At 34.4% G+C, this 9792-nt stretch overlaps 1 pseudogene; it reads left to right on the top strand.

Moving 5' to 3' along the window:
* Nucleotides 1-426: 426 nt before the first annotated feature.
* On the top strand, nt 427-1962 carry LOC134387397 (PRELI domain containing protein 3B-like; annotated as a pseudogene).
* Nucleotides 1963-9792: the final 7830 nt, after the last annotated feature.

Genomic DNA, 9792 nt, shown 5'->3' with positions numbered 1-9792 from the left:
ATTTAAAAGCAACAAAATTCACCAATTTTAAGTGTACAATTTGATGTGTTTTGAAAAATATAGCCATAATTATTACCACAATCGTGACATAGAACACTTCCATCATCTCAATAATTTCCTTCATACCCTTTTGCAGTCAATTCCTTCCCTACCTGCTTCCTTTGGCCCCTGAGGGCCACTGATCTACTTTGAGTCTGCAATAGTTGCACCTTTTCTAGAATTTCATATAAATGGCATCATAAAGTATGAATCTTTTATGTAAGCCTTCTTGTACTTAACATAATGCTTTTGAGATTTATTTATGTTGTTGCATATATCAGTAGATTACTCTTTTTTCTGAGTAATATTGCATTGTATGGACATACTCCAATTTGTTTATCTGTTCACCAGTTGATGGACATTGGGTGGTATCCAGCTTTTGGCAGTATGAATAAAGGTACTATGAACATTCAAGTACAAATCTTTGTATAAGCAGGTATTTATTTCTCTTGGGTAAATATCTAGGAGTGTATTATCTAGGTCATAGCCTGAGCATATGTTTAATTTGATAAGAAACTGCAAAACTATTTTTTAAAGTAGCTATACCATTTTGCATACCCACCACCAATGTTCCAGAGTTCCAATTGTTCCATATCTGTGTCAACACTTAATGATTCCAGTTTTTTGAAAACTTAATCGTTCTAATAGGTGTGTAGTATAATTTACATTTCCCTAATGGCTAATGACGTTGAGAATATTTTCATGGGGGGGTTCTGTTTTATCATTTGCAAATCATTTGTGGTGTGGAATCTGTTAAATCTTTGGCCAGTTTGTATTGTGCTGTCTTCTTATTGCATCGTAAGAATTCTGTGTATATTCTAGATACAAGTTCTTTATTAGATACATATTTTGCAAATATTTTCTTCCAATTTGTGGCTTGCCTTTTCATTTTCATAAGTGTTTTTTTGAAGAGCAAAAGTTTTTAATTTTGATGAAATCCAGTTTATCATTTTTTTCTTTAATGGTTCATGCTTTTTGCATCCTATCTAAGAAATATTTTCTATACTAAGATCACAAAGATTTATCTCTTTCATTTTTACTTGGATTGAGAGAATGCAGGGTTGGGCACTGAATTAAATATTTGGCAAAAATGCCTGTGAAAGAGAGATAGTACAAGTGAATCTGGTAAAATTGTAAGTGAAAAGTTTAAGTAATATATTAATTATAACAAAAATGTGGGAGTTGGGGGAGAGAACTTGTCTCAGTAATCACTGACTTAAATTTCATTTGAATTTATATAACTTAAAAATGGGCATGGCTGGCTGGGTTGCTGGGGGTAGGGCAGGGGCAGCAGGGGTGGCCTTTTTGCCCCTACAAACATCACATTGGCCACCAGCACCATGAGGATTTGGACTTGGGAGATGTCTTTGACCACCCACAGGAAACTATTACAACAGCTGCAGTGCAGAAGTACCAAACCCTATGAATTTCGAGTGTGGATGTAGTTGACGTGTGGGACAGACATATAGATCCTTCTGGGAAGTTGCACGGTCATAGACTTAGCTCAGAATGGAGAATGCCTTCTCTTATGAAGTATCTTGTTGGTGCAGCAAGACCCAAAACATATGAGTGTGCAAGAACATTCTGTAGTTGATCCTGTAGAGAAAACAAGGGAACTTAAATCTAATTGTACTTTATTTACAAATATGGCTTCAGTAAATGAGAGGTTTATATACAAACCACACCCTAAGTACCCCAAAAAACCTATTTTGACTCAAGAAGCCATATCATTGTGAAAGGAATCAGCCTCTGCAGTCATTTTGAAGGACCAATGGCAAGTAGAGTTCTTCAAATGCTAATAAAGGCCAAGAAGCAATGGAATGGGTAATACATAAATTAAATGCTGAGACTGAAGAACTGATGGCGTTGGCAAGAGGAAGCATAAGGACACTGATGGCAACAACAGCAGTTGCAGAGAAATGATAATAAAAGTTGGTAGACAACACCCAGTCCCCCAGGTCTCTCCAAGCTGGCAACATATTTATTTATTTACAAAATAAAACTATATTTTAGGTAGAATTTTTAAAATAAGCTGAAGTAAAGCTATGTGATTTTTGATCAAAATAAAGAGATTCAGGACTTCTAAATAAAAGGGATCATCTGAAATTAGTGTTGTTTGAAGTGACTGTCTAATTTTAGGGTTCCACATTTATGTGAAAATTTAACAATTTTTTGAAAAGTACTTGGAAATTGGTATTGACACTGAATCTCTTTAAGGTCAAATTTTAAAGCTTTTCATCCATTAGAATTCTATGTGGCTCTGGGCCAACTCCAGAACAAAGCAGAGCCACTTCTTCATGATTGCCCTGCTGCTGTCAACTTCACCAGCTTGCATGAGGGAACTCAATTTAAAATGAGAAATTGTATAGTTTTAAAAGACATTACTTTGTATAAAATAACTTGTTCTGCTAGAAACCACTACTAAAAACCACAGTGTTTTGGTTTGGTATTTAAATGATATTTTTGGAGTGAAAATTATCACTAAAGTAATATATAACTCCAACGAAGATATTATTTTATTGTATTAAAGAGTGCAGCATTAATTTGCCAAAGTTTCATAACTTAGTAAAGGTATAGCCTTCATTGGATTTGTGCTTTATGAATTAGTATATTGTATCGTGAGATGGTTATGTTAACTGAAAAAATAAAGTCATTACCTGAATTTTCAGCACTTTAAACTTCAACTGAAGAAAAGATGTTCACATCTTTCAGCATTTCACATTTGCCTAACTTATAAATTGCCATGTGTCAAAACTATGGTTTTGCAATTGCTGAGGCATGATATGTCAGGTTATTTGAGTATAATTACTTTTTGAAGTAATTGTGGCCACAAAACATCCTTTTTATATGAAGAGCTGTACATCAGTTGAACTTATTCAAATGATTTTTTAATATGTATCATAAACCCAGGTACTTAATGTTTTTAATAATATGATGCCACTGGAGGGGGTGGGGTGGGGGAAGAAAAAAGAATAATGAACTGGGGAAAGGAATGTCCTAAAGTAACACTAAGTGAACTACATTGCAGCTTTTATTTATGGGAAATCCTTATTTTGTATGCCAGAGGTCAAGTGCAAACTGGAAGACAATCTGGTAAATGTGTTTTGTTTCATATTTTGTAGCAGGCAACGATCAACCACTAAATAATAACATTGTTGATACTTGCAATTGTTGCATACCGAGTGTTTTTGTTAAAAGGTGATTAGCTATTATTGTCTATTTTATGGTGCTTACTGTGATAAACTTCTAGTCGGGTTTCCTATTAATGAGAACAGTTGATATGTGAGGGGTCCTCAAAAAGTTTATGGAAGGATTGGTATTATCACTTAATTCGATTTTTCCATAAACTTTTTGAAGTACTCTTTTATGTACATAAACCAGAGAAATAGTACAACAAAAATCTATTGAAAAGTTAGCTGTATTCTACTTAAAATATTGTTTAGCTTTAAGCCTTTCTCAGGACATTTGTAAAAGCAAGTTAAATCTGATAAGATTTCTGATTATTTTTTGTAACCAAAGTTGGTTTTTCCAACTAAAATAACATTTCAGCTAAACAAAACATTGCTAAATATTGATATTCGATAAAAAGTTGCTTTGTATTTTTTTGTGAATTATACTTGTTCTGAAAAGGTTTAATGCCCTAATGATAAAAGATTTCCAAAGAAATTCTTATTCTTTGTTTGATTTTTTTTTTTACTCTGATCTATTGATAAAATTCTATAATTTTCATTTTCCAATGCAGTTAGTTACCTCTTTTTACATAGCTGGTAATTTTTGGTTTTTACCTGTTAAAATTATACAGTAAGCAAATGCATTTAAAAGGACTGAACTGGAATAAAGTGTTCATAAATGAAAAAAAAATTATTTAAGGTAGAAATCAAGAAAAAATTATAACATGAAAATTAACCAATTTATTCTTAAAGATATAACCATTTCAAAGATATGATTGAATAAATGTTTCTTTGCTTCTACTATGGATTGTTGATATTTGGAGTGAATATACTACTGTTTTAATGAAAATCCCTTATTGGCATTGTCAAATTTATAACATCATTAAGCATCATTATTTCATCGTGGCTTTAAACTAACTGAGATCAAAGTTAAAAGAGAGAAATTAAAGTCAAATAGCAGACTATTTTCACAAACTTTCTAACATTAACATTGTGCTTGGGTAAGTGGACATTGTAAAGAATCCATAAAAAGGAATATAGGAAATTTAATTTTATTGTCCCCCATTGTCATGCAGTTAAAATTTCCTTTGGAAAAAAGATGGACAAGTAGTTCAGGTTATTGTAACATGATCAACTTTATACAGAATCTACAGTGATAAATTATAATCCTTTATAATTCATAAAGCTTAAATTCTTAAAATCCTTATTTTAAAAGAATTTATAGTTTGGGAACTCATGATCTCTTAGATACAATTACTTTAATCTGAAGTCATGAATCAGTTTTAAATATATGTCTGCTCTCTAAAATAAAATATTAAAAACTTCATGTCGAAAGATTATCAATAATGTTTTATGTAACTTTAATTTGTATATACTTATTTATTTACTGACATATATTTTCTTTTTGGAACTCCTAAGAATAATATATTCCCTTGCTTGTTCATGTTTCATTCATGCATGGTCTTTTTAAAAAATTAATTGATTGATTGATTTATCTGTGTCTCCCTAATAATGTAATATGCACTCTAATAATATGACTAACATCTTAACAATAATTAATACCTAACTTTGTGATGGTTCTCCAGACCTGGGCCAAACACCACCTGAACCTTGTCTTCATCATTCTTGTTCTCCTTTTATTAATTGTATCGTATTATATATGTGTGTGTGTATATACTATATATATATATATATATATATAATAGGAATATATATATATATTTCTATTTTTATTATCTTGGTTAAATTTAACTTTTAACAATGGATTTTATGCTACATAAGATCTGAGAGAACTTGTTTTTTCTTCTTTTTAAAATTTTTATTCAAAATATTTCAACATTGTACGTATTTGTAGGGTACAGTATGTTGTTTCAATACATGCATCTACTGCACAATGATTCACTTAGGGTAGACAGCACAGTTTTGTACCCGTTAATTCACCACTTTTCCTCCTTAGTCACTCCTCCAGCATCTGATAACCATTATTCCACTCTCTACTTCTATGAGAACCACTTTTTTTTTTTAGTTTCTGCATATGAGTGATATCATGCTGTGTCTGTCTTTTTGTGCCTGACTGACTTCACTAAACATGATGGTTTCCAGTTCCATCCATGTTGCTGCAAATGATGAGATATCTTTCTTTTTAATAGCTGAGTAGGTATTCCATTGTGTATCTATACTACAGTTATTTTTATCTATTCATCCGTCGATGGACATTTAGGTTGATTCCATCTCTTGGCTATTGTGAATAGTGCTGCAATGAATATGGGAGTGCAGGTCGTCTTTTTTTTTTTTTTTTTTTTGTCTTTTTTTTGTTTTTTTCGTGACCGGCACTCAGCCAGTGAGTGCACCGGCCATTCCTATATAGGATCCGAACCCGCGGCGGGAGCGTCGCTGCGCTCCCAGCGCCGCACTCTCCCGAGTGCGCCAGGGGCTTGGCCCCAGGTTGTCTTTTTGATATATTGATTTCATTTCCTTTGGTTATATACCTAGTAGTGGGATAGCTGGGTTATGGGGTAGATCTAGATCTAGTTTTAGTTGTCTGAGCAATCTCCATACTGTTTTCCACAATGGTTGTACTAATTTACACTCCCACCAGCAATGTAAGAGAGTTCCTTTTTCTCCACATCCTCACCAGCATTATTTCTTGTCTTGTTGATAATAGCCATTCTAACTGGAGTAAAATATCTCATTGTGGTTTTAACTTGCATTTCCTTGATGGTTAGATGCTGAGCATTTTTTCATGTGCCTGTTGGCCATTTGTATGTCTTTTTTTTAAAAAATTTTTTAAAATTTTGTGACTGATAAGGGAATCGTAACCCTTGGCTTGGTGTTGCCCGCACCGTGCTCAGCCAGTGAGTGCACCGGCCATCCCTATATAGGATCCGAACCCGCAGCCTTGGCGCTTCTGCGCTCCCAGCACCGCACTCTCCCGAGTGAGCCACTGGGTCGGCCCATGTATGTCTTCTTTTGAAAAATGTCTTTGCAGGCCCTTTGCCCATTTTTTAATTGGGTCATTTGTTTTTTGCTGTCAAGTTGTTTAAGTTCCTTATGTATTCTGGATATTAGCCTCTTGTCTGATGTGTAATTTGTTTCTTCCATTCTGTAGGTTGTCTCTTCATTTTGCCGACAGTATGCCTTGCTGTGCAGAAGCACTTTAGTTTGATGTAGTCCCATTTATGTATTTTTGCTTTAGTTGCCTGTGCCTATGTAGTCTTGCTCAAAAAAGAAAGTGTAGTTGATAAGAATTTGATTTTTAAGTAAATTTAAAAAAAAAAAAATTCTCAACAATTTTTTAAAAATTTTGTTGAGACTTGTTTTGTATCCTAACATTTGGTCTGTTCTAGAGAATGTTCCGTGTGCTGCTGAGAAGAATGTGTATTCTGTAGCTGTTGGATAAAATGTTCTATTAATGTCTGTTAGGTCAAGTCGGCCTACAGTAGAGATTAATTCTAGTGTTTCCTGGTTAATTTTCTGTCTGGATGATCTGTCCTTTGCTGAAAGTGGGGTATTAAAGTCCTCAACTATTATTGTGTTGAAATCTATCTCTCTCACTAGGTCCAATAGTAATTGCTTTATATAACTGGGTGCTCTGGAGTTGGGTGTGTATGTATTTAGAATCGTTATATCCTCTTGTTGAATTGACCCTTTTGTTACTATACAATGACCTTCCTATCTTTTTTTACTTTCCTTGACTTGAAGTCTATTTTATCTGATCTAAGTATAGCTACTCCTGCTCTTTTGTGGTTTCCATTTGTATGAAATATCTTTTATCATCCCTTCACTTTCAGCCTATGTGTGTCTTTAGCAGTTAAATGAGTTTCCTGTAGACAGCATATTGTTGATTCTTGTTTTGTAATACATTCAGCCACTCTGTGTCTTTTAATTGGGGCCTTTAATCTATTTACATTTAGGGTTATTGACCTATAGGGACTCATTACTGCCATTTTTCTCCTCTTTTCTTTTTTTTCTAGTTGTTTCGTAGATCTTTTTTTTCCGTACTGTCTTCCTTTGTGGGTGAGTGGTTTTCTTTTAGCTTTACATTTTGATTTCTCATTATTTGTTCTTAGTATATCTCTTTTAAGTTTTTGTGTTATGATTACCATAAGGGTTACAAAAAAGCTGTTATAGTTATAATAAATTATTTTAAACTTAAAACAACTTAACTTTGATATCTAAGGACAAAGAAAAAACCAAAGGTAACTCTACACTTTGGTGTCATTCCCTCCCACTTTTTGACATTTTGTTGTTCCAAGTTACATCTTTTAATATTGCCTGTCTCTTATATGGTTGCTGTATAAGTGATTGTCTTGTTAGCCTTATCCTTTAGGCTTCATACTAAATATATAGGTGGAAAAGATATATGCATTTACATACTTTTATAATTATATAATTACCTTTACTGGTGCTCTTTGTTTTTCCATATTCATTTGAATTACGTATGGGGTCACTTGTTTTCAGCCTGAAAATTTTCCTTTAGTATGTCTTGTAAGGCAGGTATGCTGGCAAATAAACTCTCAGTTTTTGTTTATCTGGACATATCTTTATTTGACTTATTTTTCAAAAACAGTTTTGATGGGTATACGATTTTCAGTAGTTTTTTTCCAGCACTTTGAATATGTCATTTTAAAATAAATTTGGGGAATATTCAGCCATTATTTCTTTGAATATTTTTTTCTGCTCTTTTCTTTCTTTTTCCTCATTGCATTCTCTGTATGCGTATGTTGGTGCACTTAATGGTCTCCCGCATTTCTCTGAGGCCTGTTTATTTTTCGTTTCTCTCTCTGTTCTTAAGATTGTAACAGCCCTATCAATATGTCTTCAAATTTGCTAATTCTGTCTTCTGCCTGTTCAAATCTACTATTGAGCTCCCCTAGTGAATTTTTCATTTTATTTCTTTCTCTGCATTTGTATTCTCTTTTTGGTGAGATTTAGGGGGGGGGAGGCTTGCTGTTACAGGGATCAAACCCTGGACCTTGGTGTTATCAGCACCATGCTCCATCCAACTGAGCTAACTGACCAGCCCCTGATGAGACATTTTTATCATAACTTCCTTGATTTCCTTAAGTATGGTTTTCTTTAGTTCTTTGAACTTATGTGTAATGACTACATTGAAGTTCTTGTCTGTTAAATTTGGTATATAGATCCTCTTAGTGACATTTTCTGTTGGCTGCCTTTTTTCCTGTGTATGGGTCACACTATCTAGTGTCTTTGGATATCTTATTTTTTTGTTGAAAACTGACATTTCAGAAAAAATATTTTATCAAGTCTGGATTCTGGCCCGCCTCCTTCTGTGGCTTGTAACAATTATTGTTTGCTTGGTTTTTTGTTTGGGGTGCGTGTGTGTGTGTGTGTGTGTGTGTGTGTGTGTGTGAGAGAGAGAGAGAGAGAGAGAGATGTAACTGGACCTTTTTTTTTTTTTAAGATGACCAGTAAGGGGATCTTAACCCTTAACTTGGTGTTGTCAACACCACGCTCACCCAGTGAGCTAACTGGCCATCCCTATATGGGATCCGAACCCATGGCCTTAGTATTATCAGCACCACACTCTCCCAAGTGCGCCATGGGCTGGCCCTGTAACTGGACCTTTTTAGTGAAGTCTGTCACACCTGCAGTGTACAGCCTCACACTGCACAGGCTCATGCATGCACACAGTCACTTTGGATGACAATGGTTTTAGTTAGTCTTTCTTTGTCTATCTCTTCTGATCACACCCAATTATTATTATTATTATTATTATTTTCTTTTTAAATTTATTTATTTATTTATTTATTTTTAAATTTTATTTTGTCGATATACATTGTAGCTGATATTGCTCCCCATCACCAAAACCTCCCTCCCTTCTCCCTCCCCCCCTCCCCCCCAACAATGTCCTTTCTGTTTGCTTGTCGTATCAACTTCAAATAATTGTGGTTGTTATATCTTCTTCCCCCCCCCGGTTTGTGTGTGTGTGTGTGTGTGTGAATTTATATATTAATTTTTAGCTCCCTCCAATAAGTGAGAACATGTGGTATTTCTCTTTCTGTGCCTGACTTGTTTCACTTAATATAATTCTCTCAAGGTCCATCCATGTTGTTGCAAATGGCAGTATTTCATTCGTTTTTATAGCTGAGTAGTATTCCATTGTGTAGATGTACCACATTTTCCGTATCCACTCATCTGATGATGGGCATTTGGGCTGGTTCCAACTCTTGGCTATTGTAAAGAGTGCTGCGATGAACATTGGTGAACAGGTATCCCTTCGACTTGATGATTTCCATTCCTCTGGGTATATTCCCAACAGTGGGATGGCTGGGTCGTATGGTAGATCTATTTGTAATTGTTTAAGGAACCTCCATACCATTTTCCATAGAGGCTGCACCATTTTGCAGTCCCACCAACAATGTATGAGAGTTCCTTTTTCTCCGCAGCCTCGCCAGCATTTATTGTTCATAGTCTTTTGGATTTTAGCCATCCTAACTGGGGTTAGATGGTATCTCAATGTGGTTTTGATTTGCATTTCCCGGATGCTGAGTGATGTTGAGCATTTTTTCATATGTCTGTTGGCCATTTGTATATCTTCCTTAGAGAAATGCCTACTTAG

The sequence above is a fragment of the Cynocephalus volans genome, chromosome 10 (genome assembly GCF_027409185.1).
Source record: "Cynocephalus volans isolate mCynVol1 chromosome 10, mCynVol1.pri, whole genome shotgun sequence".
NCBI lineage: Eukaryota > Metazoa > Chordata > Mammalia > Dermoptera > Cynocephalidae > Cynocephalus > Cynocephalus volans.
This window is presented reverse-complemented; position numbering and strand designations above follow the sequence as displayed.